Raw genomic sequence first — 13,771 nt, forward strand, 5'->3', positions numbered from 1 at the left:
TGAAATACCAACAATGGTATTAAAATGGTATACCATTTTTCCTGTGGCAACCTTTCATCTTCTATTTATTTTAACTTAAAAATCAGAATTTCCACTCAAAGAACAATGAAAAATGGACAACTGAGGCACACAATTACTCTGCATGGGAGGACTTATACAGAAACACAAATCAACTTTGAGAGATTTAATATGGTGTGGGGAAAAAAAAAGAAGAAAAATACAAAAAGAGAAAAACATTTGCTTCTCGAAGTCAGTCTGAAATGTGGAAAAAAAAAAAAAAATCAGAAACTGACCAAATGGCAATGTTGCCATAAACAAGGTCTTAAAAAATTACCCATAGATGAAAACATTATTTCAGTTTTCATATGATATTTTTGCTTTGTGGGAAGGAAGTGACAGATAATGGGAAAGTGGTACTTCAGTATACGTATACAAGAGAGAATTCTAAAATTTGCAAATATATCAACATTATAGCTTGCATTTATTTATCTTAATTTTCTTATACAAGTATATCAGAGTTCAGCATTTCCAGCTAATGGATAAGTTCATTATTTCAATACAAATGTCAAATCCCTGTAAAAATATACTGCCTACGAACCCCTTATTTTTTCCCAACTGTGCATTTTGAATCAATTTACCTTTAAAAATTTGTCTTATTAAATACTAGCCAAGAAAGTAGATTTGAGATCTCTTACTGAAGTATAAAATATTTTATTACTGAAGTGATAAAATATTACAGAGGAGTTGCACATGTATTCTAAGGCATCGTTGTTAAGGTAAAAGTATATTGCAAGATTTTCTTGTTATTACCAATTAAAAAAATATATAAATCCATGTATATTTAGAGTTATTAGATATATCATCTTGGGAACAAAAAGTTTTTGGCACAGTGTGCCAGAAACTGGCCTCCAGGACTTTGCTCTGGAGAAAAAGATGCAACATTCAGAATCTATAAATGCTGAAAGAGTGCAATCCCACATCTTTTATAACAAATATTAGGCCTGATTTTCTATCTTTTTCCCTAAATAAAAAAGAATAGTAATGACAGATGACCCTTCTAAAAGAACAAGCATGAAAAATAAACCTAGCTTATTTAAATTTGACAGATTTTTTTTTCTTATTTCTTAAATTCTTTTCCTACACTGTAGCAAACATCTGACTGTCTTTCATAATCTTAATTTCATTTAGAGCAGGTTCATTTAGAGCTTGTACCAGTATACACATTTCTTGCTCCTCTCCCCCCCTCTCCAGCCCTCTATAATACTTGTTCTTGCTGGTTGTCTTTGAGACTTTATCTTTGAAATCAAGTTTATTATCAGAAATAAATGAGGTAATCAATTATAATTTTTTTCACCATTTTAACAGTGGATTTTTTTCTTTTTTTTTTAAGCATATGTGAAAGGTGAAAACAGCATAATCTCCCAGAACAATGACTTTCACTGTAGTCACACATGATGACATGAACAGTTGAATACAATGAAAACCAGCAATCTTTCAGGGTGAAGCAGTCTAGTAAAATGCTTGTTAAATGGTGTAACAATAGAGCTATACAAACAATAATATTTAAACAAGCAAAAAAATAAATGGCATCTACTGAATAATTTCAGTGTTGGTTTTTTTGATACAAATTATGTGAAACAAATAAAAACAAATAGAGATGTTTTTGTTTGAAAAGTATTTCTATAAATATAAATATTTTTTTTCTAAAAAAAAAAACAACATGAAAAACATGACATTTTTGAAACAGGGAAAATGGGGTAGTTATTAGCACTTATACTGTCCCTAGAAAAGTCAACTGAATACACCTGCTTATTCAAAGTAACAAAGATGCAGGCAAAGAATCTGCTAAATAAAATACAAAAGTGGAGTTTTCATCACATTTTATAATAAATATCAGTAATTATCAGGTTCACTAATCACAAGGAACTCTAGACAGATCTCTCCTACCTGAGTCAATAGGTAGAAAAGGTGGAACATGACCTTCAGAATAGATAAAGATCATACATCCAGGAGAAAAACCATGTAAAAACAACTACATGAATCTAAAGCTGGGAGTAGCAGTTATAACTCAGGAAAAAAGATCCTAGGAGAACTGTTAGCAGTCATCTGAAATCTTCAATTCAGTGCATGGCAACCAGAAGAGAAAAAAAAGTATTGAGGGCACCATTAGGAGGGTCAGTGGCAACTATAAAGAGAGCAGCATTAAAATTTACTAAAAACTGCTCCTTAAAACCCTTGGGGTACTCAAGTGTAGCTTCTGCTAAATGGGCAGGTTCCACTTTCTGTATCTGAAGAGTAACAGTGGACTTAGGAAGGGTACAGAGGAGAGTAACTAAAGCTATTAGGTTTGTCAGTAACCAGGTTTCTATATGCTTTCTAAGTTGTATTTCCCACTGAGAGACAAAGGATTCTATTGAGATTCCCTGGAGAGATGGACCATTTGCCTCATAAAGTTGTTCATGCCTTGAGTTGTTCATGCCCACTTTATATATGTGTTGCTTTATTTTTTTAAATAGAAGTCCAGCAGTGATCCCAAGTTTACATGTTTACTGAGCCTTCAACAGAGCTTTATTTATCCTGAATTGGTGAAGACTGAGAGATGAAAACATGTTCACCTCTAAACTTTTGTATGGAAAGCCTGATAAAACTACAAAACCTGTCATAACAGCACATTTGTGTGTGATCCTTATGCCTGGTTCCAGTGTTCTGGTTCTCAGCTCAGAACTGATCTGCTTAGGAAAAGGTGCTCAAAATGTCCTTTCCTGAATGTGATTTTCTTGAAATGAATGTCATCTCTGAAATCCATGCAGCACAGCTGGGTAGCAACAAGCACATTCACACCCAGTGAGGCATCCTGACAGTTGCAGGTGCCATCACTTTTTTGTTAATATCCCCACTTCCAAACAGTAGCAAAGAATTCCAAAGGTTCAAAGATATCTCCCAGGTAAGATCAGTTATGAGTATTTACAGCATTTTTTTATTGCTGAGCATGATGTTATATGGCCTGGAATATTCTTCTTGTCAATTTTTATCAGCTGACTTGGCTCTGACCAAGTCAGAGCCTTAGTCTTAGTGGTGGGTTGGTCCTGGCTGGGTGCCAGGTGTGTACCAAAGATGTTCTATCCCTCCCCTCCTAAGATAGACAGGGGAAAGAAAATATGATGAAAGGCTCATGGGTTGAGAAAGAAAAGTGCTGTAGGGAAAGAGCTTGCCTTACCGTGGTCTTCACCATGGGCTGCAGGGAAGTCCCTGTTCCATTAGCTGGAGCACCTCTTCTCCCTCTTCACAAGAGGTGGATGCAATAGTTCCTCTCACATATTCTCACTTCTCTCTCTGGCTACTCTTCTCGCTCCACTTTCCAGCCCCCTGGAAAGTTTATTATCACAGAGGCGCTGCCACCATTGCTGATGGTCTCTGCCTAGGCCAGCAGCAGATCTGTCTTGGAGTCCGCTGGCTTTGGCTCTGTCTGACATAGCAGAAGCTTCTAGGTGTTTCTCATAGAAGCCACTTCTTTGGTAAGGACCAAAAAGCACTTGGATTTTCTGTTAACATGCTGGAAGCAGCAGTCGGCATCTGAGCACAGTGGCGGTAGAGGCCAACAGAGGCTAAAACCCTGTCTGGTGGATGAGGGGAAGGCTGTGGATGTGGTCTAACTGGACGTCAGCAAGGCCTTTGACACTGTCTCCCACAACATTCTCCTGAAAAAGCTGTCAGTCCACAGCTTGGACAGGAGCACCCTGTGCTGGGTTAGGAACTGGCTGGAGGCCCCCAGAGAGTGGTGCTGAATGGGGCTGCATCCAGTTGGTGGCTGGTCACTAGTGGTGTCCCCCAGGGATCAGTGTTGGGCCCGGTTCTATTTAATATATTCATTGGTGATTTAGATGAGGGGATTGAGTCCATAATCAGCAAATTTGCAGATGACACTAAGTTGGGGAAAGGAAGCTGAACATGAGCCAGCAGTGGGCCCAGGTGGCCAAGAAGGCCAACGGCCTCCTGGCCTGTATCAGGAACAGTGTGGCCAGCAGGTCCAGGGAAGGGATTCTGCCCCTGTACTCAGTGCTGGTGAGGCCACAGCTTAAGTCCAGTGTCCAGTTCTGGGCCCCTCAGTTCAGGAAGGAGATTGAGGTCCTGGAGCATGTCCAAAGGAGGGCAACCAGGCTGGTGAAGGGACTCCAGCACAAGTTGTGTGAGGTGAGGCTGAGGGAGCTGGGGGTGTTCAGCCTGGAGAAGAGGAGGCTCAGGGGAGACCTCATCGCTCTCTACAACTCCCTGAAAGGAGGATGTAACCAGTGGGGGGCGGTCTCTTCTCCCAGGCAACTCTCAGCAAGACAAGAGGGCACGGTCTCAAGTTGTGCTAGGAGAGGTTTAGGTTGGATATTAGAAAGAATTTCTTTACTGAGTGGGTGATCAGATATTGGAATGGGCTGCCCAGGGAAGTAGTGGATTCTCGGTCCCTGGAGATATTTAAAAAGAGACTGGATGTGGCACCCAGTGCCATGGTCTGGAAACCGCCGCGGTAGTGGATGAAGGGTTGGACTTGATGATCTCTGAGGTCCCTTCCAACCCAGCCAGTTCTATTATTCTATGATCCTATGAGAAGCAAGTTAACAGCATTGGTATAGATGTAGTTCTTATGATCAGGGACTTCTGTTCATCATGCTATTTAGAAAGCCCTTTGTTTGGAATGGGCGTTGGAGAGAGCAGGATACTATGCAAAGTAACTGCTACAAGATCCTCGGCCTGAGATGGAGTGGAGAATAGCAAGCCAGGTGGAAGAAATAATCCTCTGGGAGTTACGATCCCAAGAGACAATGCTGCTCCTGTAGATGAGCTCTTCTTATTTAGAATTCCTTCCCAAGTCTGTAGCTTTCAACACTCTTTCTTTCATCAAGGGGCTGTGAGAGTTCTTATTCCATCTGAAAATAAAAAGCAGGGCTATTACAATCTCTGAATTTAGGGTTGTATTCCCACTACTGAAGGAAGATTCATATTCCCTCTCTTAATAAACCAAAACTAAAAGTTGCAAGAAATTGCTGTACTATATGAAAGCTTGCAGTTATGGCATATTCTGTCACTGGAGCCACTTTCTTGAATAGAAAGGAGATTTTTTTTTTTTATTTTACTGCATAGTTTTCACAGGCAAATGAGAAAATTTCAGCTTGTGTAGTAGGGTAGAGAGAACAGACTGGATTTCTTTTTTTTTCTTAGGTTTTTTTCATGGTGTTATTTTTTTTACAAAATATAAATTACTTGAATATTTTTCCATTTGCCTTTATGCATCTCATAACAGGCAGGAACTTGATTAAGTCATTGTCTGTCATAATGGGAAGAGCAATGCTAAGATCAGTTTTAGCAATCTTCTTCTTAAAGCTTGTTTCGTTCAACCCATTGACTCTCTTTTTAGATACCTAGTTTGTTTCACTCCTTCCCTAGGCAATAATCAGCTTCCATCAGCTGCAATAAGAACTTCTATTTATTAAAGTGAATTTCATTGAATCTGGGTTAAGAAAATTTTTAAACTATCTTCTGTACCCTCAGATCCTCTTAATATAAACCTGTAATATGAAGTATTCGTAACCTGAAGATGTGATATTTGATGTTAGCTTTAGGTCACTAACCAAAACTAAGAAAATTACTCAATTAACAACAAATTAAAAACAGAGACAATTTTCTGACTGAGTACATGATGGAGTAAAATATCAGAGAAGGTCACATCTCCCTGTTTTCTGAAAAAATCACTATGCCACCCATTGTGGGATAGGACTCAATTTTTATTAATGATTAACTCCTTAACAGTTGTACTGTTGGGTACTTTCCTAAGGTTGTGTGGGAATATTTTTGTACAAGTACATAACATGCAAGTAAAAATAATTAAATTCTATATACTCAAAGTAATGAAAAACATGTATATATAAATATTATTATTTTAAAGTATATTTTTACATATTAATCAGTATCAAGTCAAACATTATTCACTATTAATTGGGGCTGCAAAGACATATGTCTCTTTTTTGAGTGCACAGATGCCATTTTCTAATGAATCAAGAACAACCGTTATCTGACTACTGATGTGCACATTCTACTTTTTCAGCAAAGATTTCAACATTTAATCACATTTGCTGTGAACAGACAACTGCATGGCCCTGGTAATTATACTATACACCAACATAGATCTGATTGTCTGCTGAAGCAGAGCCTGAAACCTTAATTTAGAAGAGCACATAAGCTCCCACGTATTTGCAAATATGTCCTTAAGCCTCACTGACAATGAAGCAGAAAGGTTAAAGAGAAGTAATTTTGTGACGTTGGACAATGACAGACACATCATGTCACAGGGTAGTGCCTCACTCATAAGACCTCAAGAAATTTCCACTATAAAAGTAAACAACATGGATTTCTAACAGTGGCTAGCAACTGCTTAGCTACAATCTAAGTTTCTTTTTTAGAATGTATTTGCCATTCAAAAAAAAAAAAAAAAGCCTTCTGCACCTCAAGGAGTGACCTATCTTGATCCTGAATATTTGTTATTCTGGGTATGTTTCCAGGTTTGCAGGTTTTACAGGCACTTCTGACTCCAAATGGTAATAGTTTCAAGTGAGAAAGATGGGAATGAAAACATAGCTCTCTGAGAAAAAAAAACAAACCAACAAAATTTACTGGTAAAATCATCTGAAACAGGAAAAAGAAAAATCTAGGGAAAAGGGTTCAGGTCTTCATGGGCAAAATTGCATGGTTCAGAGCTTGCACTGTAAGATGTATCATTATCTACAGAAGGAACAGAAATAATTGACAAAGATGACTGAACAGTGAAAAACACTCAATGTTGCATGAGTAAAATCTACCCAGTTATATACTAGAGGTCATCAGTTCAGCTCTGAGTGCCTGCTTGGGGAGGCAGATAGAGTCCCCCTGAAAAACTTAAACATTATAGGTGGTTCTCTTATACATGTTCTCAGTATAATGTAGATGCGTGGAAGCTCCTGCACTGAGTAGGATGATGCAAGCCATTTTTCCCTTGTCCCATTTAAAAAATTTCCTCAGCCCTTCAAAACCAGGAGGAAAATGTACTTTTCCCATAAACAGATAACATTTAGAATAGATAACAAATTTAGAATTTGGATTAAAATATCTTGATTAGAGCACAGCCAACTACACCAACCATGTGTTTGTGGCTTTACAGGACTAAACAGAAAAAGAAAAAAAAAAAGAGGAAGAAGAAGAAGAGTCAGAGAGCACTCCACATCACTGAACTGCCTACAGAATACAGCACATGGACTCCTCATACTTCCTGACAATATCAAAGGGAGTCCAGGCAGATGATCCAGGGCATTCTGGTGCAGTTAAAGAGACACATATACTAAGAAGGATGAGTAGAGGAGACAAATTTAGGATCTATATTCAGAATCATCAATCAGTCAGGAAATACAGGCAACCAGGGTCTGGTGGCTCTGGAAGGACCCTGAATCATCCACTGCTCCCTGGAATTTAGACATCACAGTAGGCAAAGTGATTAAACTAGTTACAGAGTGTGTCCCCTACCCAACACAAAGGAGGACTTTAGTTTTCAGCTGTTAAAACAAAGTGTTTTTAGTGAGAATCTGTCTTTCCTACTTTATAGTGTCAATATGAAATTCTACCTAAAAAACCCCAGTGTTATTCAATTTTTTTCCTCTTTGTTTATGTCATTCAGATTTGTTTTTTTGCCTCGTCAGTTTCTGGTGCCCAATGAGAAACATCAAGGAGCTTTCACTATCTGCAAACTAAGGAAAAAAAACCCCACCATCTGACACAAAAAGTCTAAAATGATAGTAAAGGCAGAAGCTTCCAAATACTGTTACCTGCTGTCAGAAATGGATCCTTAAGAGCAGATAAAAGCTGATCATGTCCCTAAAGTAAAATAAACCAGGGGATGACAAGAAAAGATTTTTATAGGGAATGAAAGGAAAGAGCTTTGCTTTGGAATTGGGCCATAAGGGAAAGTGCAACTAAGGATAATTCATTTTACAATCTTCCCCAGGCTGTATCAGTCCTCTCACAATTTTGCAGAATAATAGAACTAAAATGTTCTTTCCTGCAGCTGTGGGTTCAGCTTCGTTAGGTCTTTTTTTGTATACTGGCATTTAGCTAGCAATTAGATATGTCTGTTTTATCACTCAAAATGCACAGTTACAGATAATTATGTTAGTTGTTCTGATATCTGGAAGGACCAGCTAAGCTTTGCTGTGTACTGTGTTTGTTTCTTTAGGAATAAACAATGGCTTATTTTTCTAGGAATTGTGTCAACCAACTCTTATAAATTCAGTTGGTCAGAGTTGGAAATTGTTCTTAATAGGACTGATCCAAAACCAACTCAAACAGGAAGACACTCACTGACATCACCGTTGCTGCCATCACTGACGTCAGCTGGCAGTGAAGCAAGCCCTAAGGAATCAAAAAATAGTGATTAAGTTTTTTAAAAAATACCAAAAAAATCGCGTTTCTATTTGAATCTTGCTCCATTTTTGCATATTTATATAGGTTAATTAAAATCTAAATCCCAGATTTCAGTGGTATTTTAAATATCTAACTATACACACCTTCTTAAATATATATTTAGCTAAGAAAATGTGTTTGGAAGTAATTTTCTAACAAACTGTAATGCATATTATCCACTTTTTGTAATTATGTGTCAGTTGATTTTTGAACTCCTGTCAATAGTTAAAAAAGAAGCCAAGATGCATTAAAAGTCTCTACCTTACTTTAACTAATCAGTTTAAATAAGAACCAGTGAAGTTCAGCCCAATATATTAAAAAGTGTTTATGTGGGATGAGCTGATGATCAATTTGAGACTAGTTTTAGAATACCTAGAATGTCCATGAATACTGAAGAAATTAGTTGTTGAGAGAAAGATATGAAAAAAACATAGGAAAAGGGATGCTGCAGCATAAGATCTCAAGTATAAGTTTACATATTTTGAGAAGATGGGCAGAGGGAAGTGGGATCTGTCAAGAAAACTCAAGTATTACATGATGGTGACATCGTAATAGCAAACATAGATCTCTGTGAAAATGCAAGTCATATATGATATGTTTATTTGTTGTTTTTTTTTTCTTAATGTGAAACACATGGTATCTGGATGGGCAAGAAACAGAAATTTCTGTCACAGGCAGGAACACCATCCATCTTAGTACAGGTGTAGGCCTTGTAAAGTCAAGTCAGTCTCTAGGTGAAGTATTAAAAAATCCTCCTTCACAGGAATTTCTGTTGAGCCAGGGAGATAAAAACAAGGATAAAAATTACATTAGGGCATGAAAAACACACTTGTAAAGGAAGATATGCCAATAAGAAGCACAAAGCAGTAAATATTACTCTTTTATTAGAGATTTCAGCCATTTTTACGTTACTAAATAATTTAATATTAGCAAGAAAGGCTCAAGGCCTCATCTTGAAGTATGAGGGGGAAAAAAAAGTGTTAGAGAATATTTTGGATTAATTAGATGTTTTCAGCTAACTGGACTTGAAGAACTTTTTCTTAAGGCACTTAAAAACGCCGATACACTGCCCTAAAGGAACATTAAAATACAAATGTTAAAGGACTACCAAAAGGACTACCATATAATATATTTGCACAAAGGAAAAAGAACTGGCTGAAAACCACAAACCTGTTAGTGCAGGTTAAATTCCCAGGACAAACATAAAAAAAGAATGGAAAAAATATTCCAACTTGTTATTAGCTTCCTAAATGAAACTGATATATTAGTGAAACAGGGAATTCAGAGCATGAGCAATTCAGGAACAATTAAATCAGAATGATCTTGTTTTATATTTTTTCACTAGGATAACAAAGGTTGTAGATTAGTCAGTCAGATGTTTTTGACTTCAGTAGACTTCTGATTCTATCCTATATGAAAACATCTCATAAATAGTTTTGTAAGGTGACTGCAAAGCTTTTGAAAATTCATCCTCAGAAGGCTGCTATCAGTGGTCTGGAAACTGGAAGAATGCTAGTGCAAGGGTTTCATAAGGATTACTTTTGAGAAGAAAAAAAATGCTTAACATTATTTCTATATAAACATCATTGTATTTACATAAAGTTAAAATATAAATATTTATTATCCTGCTTCTTTCTAATTAACTCCAACTATTTTTCTGACATAGCACCCACTGTGTTTCATTCAGCAATTAAAATATTAAGATCTCAAAAAGCTGAATATTTTATTCTAAATAGAATAATGGTAATTCCTCCATAAATATTTCATCTCAGAATTGAAAACTCATGAGACAGGGAATAAAACTCATGAGGCAGTGAGTGAGACACAAGTGAATGCATCCTTATAGATGCTGCAGTGATTATAGGCTACCAAAGACAAATTTACTTCCCCTTCTATTTTGCAGTGATTTCTAATATTGCAGAGAAATATTTTACAGTCTTCTGTAAAAACAACGACAAAAAGGGTTTCGAATATTCATCTTAAAACTCCAACTAGAAAGTTTCAATCCCACTGACATGTATTTTTCTGGCATCACAGCTTTAAGCGTTGTTTTTCAAATAAAAGTCTTCTAGTGCAGAAGGAAACCTAAGCCTTTATCTCCCTGAAGGACTAGAATGGCCACCGGAGGGCAGTGCTGCTCTTCACCAATCTCTTTTCTCCCCCTCTCTTTGGAAGGAGAAACAGAGAACTGTAACAAACCTCGGTTTCAGGGTGAAACTGTAAAAAGACCGCCTTTACTGCTCTTTCTAGAATTGCACCAACAGCTTAGAATATGGAAAACGCAGAGACATAGTCCCTCGTCAAGCTGTGCTCTGGATGTAATCAACCAGTTCAGAGGCAGCTATAAATCGCACACATTGGCTTTTTGGTTCAATCATTTACTTTTGCCCTGGTTTTGACTATATTTCGTCTATGCAACATTGATACAAATAATATATCTCATCTTGAGCTACATAGAAATGGAAGAATTTACCAATAAAGTGTATTACTGGAAGTCAAAACCTTTATTTCCTGTTCTGCTATTGCTACACATATGAAATTTTAAGAAACTGCTGAAAACATTTGTTTCAAAGAAAAGTTGCATTTAGTAGAAATTGTTCCACTATGCTTTGAACATTATATTTTACTATAATTTCCAACATTACTTGGTTCTTTCGTTCACATGGAACCCAATGAACATATATGCTCTGTGAGAATAATTCTGCTTCTTAATAAAATTATTGTATTTTCATAAAGAGATCAAGAAAAGCAATTGATTTCAGATGGATGCATTGACACCTTGGGTATGAATCTTTCAATGATGCATGTGCCTAGGTATCTCCAAGATTCACTATTCAAATTCTTGAAAATAAAGTAACATCTTAACAAAAATTAATTCAGATTATTTGTATTGTATCTTGCAATTTAAGAAATACAAAAAAAAATATAAAAGCTAGTGTGTTTTTTCTATTCACAGAAACACAGTCTCTTTTTTTTCAGCATTAAATCTCACCTTCAGTACTGCACATTAAGATGAGACAAGCATTTCTTAGGTTCTCCTTTACCACCACCATACTGCTGTTTTATCAACTTCAAATGTGCAAAGGACTATGATCACTCAGGCTTTCCAGCACTGAAAAATAAAGCTTCGAAATTTTTTCTTCATGGAAAACCTGTTTATGAAAAGCAGTAACATTCCAAAAGATTTTCAATGATAGTAACATCTCCAGCATGGTGGTGATTTTAAGCACAATTTAATGTAGTCTTCTCCACAGGATTTGTAAAAAAGTGCAACAGTGGTAGATGAGAAACCAGGTTGAATATGGGAGAGGAGATTTGTATGCGGATCACTGTTTCTGGGCAGAACAGAATGAGTGCTGCCCTAAGAGAGTTATCATCCTGAAACTCCTATCCAGTCACACAGGTTTCAAAAAAGGGTATTAATTACAAGAGTAAGGATGACCTGCTTGTGAACTGGCTGCTCCAGTTTGTACATTTATTTTAATTTCCAAGTTAAATTGCTGCTTGACAAAAACGTTTATAAGGAAAAGTTATTAAATAAATATACATTCTTCCACTTGTAATCTGACTGTATCTTTCTAATTTTCTTGCTCATATCACCATTTTCTAAAAGCTTTGGATATTGAAACTATAACTCCCTTTTGGATAACTGCAAGGGTCACTCTAGATTTGTTTTCTCTCTGTTGGCACCACCTGAGCTGCTCACAGCTGCAGCGACAAGATCTGATATTAAATTAGGACAAGTTTTGCATGGTAATGAGAAGACTGAAAATTCGACTTGGTGAATCTTCCAGTGCTTTTGTATAGTCATCTTCCAACCTGCTCCCCCTTCCCAGTTCAGTACTAGTAAGATCAGTGTGTATTCCATATCTACTGGGTTTTTTTTTGTTTTCTTTTTGTTTGTTTTGTTTTAATTGTTTGGTTTTGTTTTGTTTTGGGGTTTTGTTTGGTTTCTTTTTATCTCCACAAGTTCTACTACTTTTCTGTGTTTTTCCATTTACATGTTTTTCTAATATTGGAGCACATTCAGAAGCCATAAGAAGATAGACACTCATAAAGGATTATTCTATTTAATTTTTTTATTGCCAAGATGTTTTAAGATGACAGGCTGCAATTAATTAGTATATAAAAACATCTAATCTCACTTTTCTTAACCTTTGAAGACCAAGCATGGAGAGCTAAAGAGCCTCAAAATGTCGTGCCACCTGCAGGACAATAGCATCCTGCAGGCAATAGCTGCCTGCAAAATATTCATTGTATCTCAGATGTTGTTGATTTCAGCAACAGCAAGGGATTTGATTTGAAGTAAAATAAGAATAAAAATAGCTGTGAGTTTAGAAACAGCATCTCGGTACTCATATCTACTTATGTCTTTTTCTTACTCTTCTATTGTTTCAGCTTTATTTTAAATTAAGGCTCATTTTTTCTTTCAATGAAGTAATTTGGAATCTGTTGATATAGCTGTAGGTTCCATTAGCACATGTAAACTCCTCTAAATTTTTGTATGCATTCATCTATCTTAATCTCATTGTCTATGTCGTGCTACGCTTTGATTTTGCCTCAGAAGTTGCTGTGACTTGAAAGTAGATTTGTTAATCTTGTTTGCTTATTGCTCTGTACACAGCTTCAGTATGGATGGCAGTGCACATTGCTAGAAATCTTGTTATGGGTGGAAAGAATCACAGCTTATACACAGAGCCAAGAATCTGCTGTTAGTCTAGTAAAATCTTAACAGTCTAATGAAAATGAGGCAGTAGTTAATCCAGTTCAAACTAATAAAGAAAAAAACTCACTGACAAAAATACCCTTCTAACAGCTACTTAGCTATGCTTCCAGTGTGTTACACTCACCTTTCCTCTGGCTTTTAGGGCTACTGGTGACAGCTTTCTCAAAGCAGAGAAATGCTGGGTGACATCAGCATTCCAGATGCTTCTTAGGAGACTGATGGTAATGGTGGATTTTTTCTTTTCCCCCTGACTGCTCCTTCCCCTCTGCTCCCAGGGAAGTGTTGAAAGCTGCCCCACAACCCCGTGTTCTCAGGAGCTGCTCATCTGTCAGGGACTGCCTGCTGCTGTCAGCCCCTTCCCCAGAGGCACTCAGAGGGTGGGGACTCAGCCAGGCAGGGTAAGGGGCCACGGGCACCTGGTGAACCCAACTGATCCCCCCCTGGGATCCAATGCATACTGCTGATCAGCCCAGCAGTGCCAAATATAACCATATTTGAACTGCAGGAAGTAAAACTACACTGAGTGTGACTATTCTGTGCTTCATTTCACAGAGGAGAATGGACAAAAGTGAT

This window comes from Calypte anna, chromosome 1 (genome assembly GCF_003957555.1).
Source record: "Calypte anna isolate BGI_N300 chromosome 1, bCalAnn1_v1.p, whole genome shotgun sequence".
Taxonomy (NCBI): Eukaryota; Metazoa; Chordata; class Aves; order Apodiformes; family Trochilidae; genus Calypte; species Calypte anna.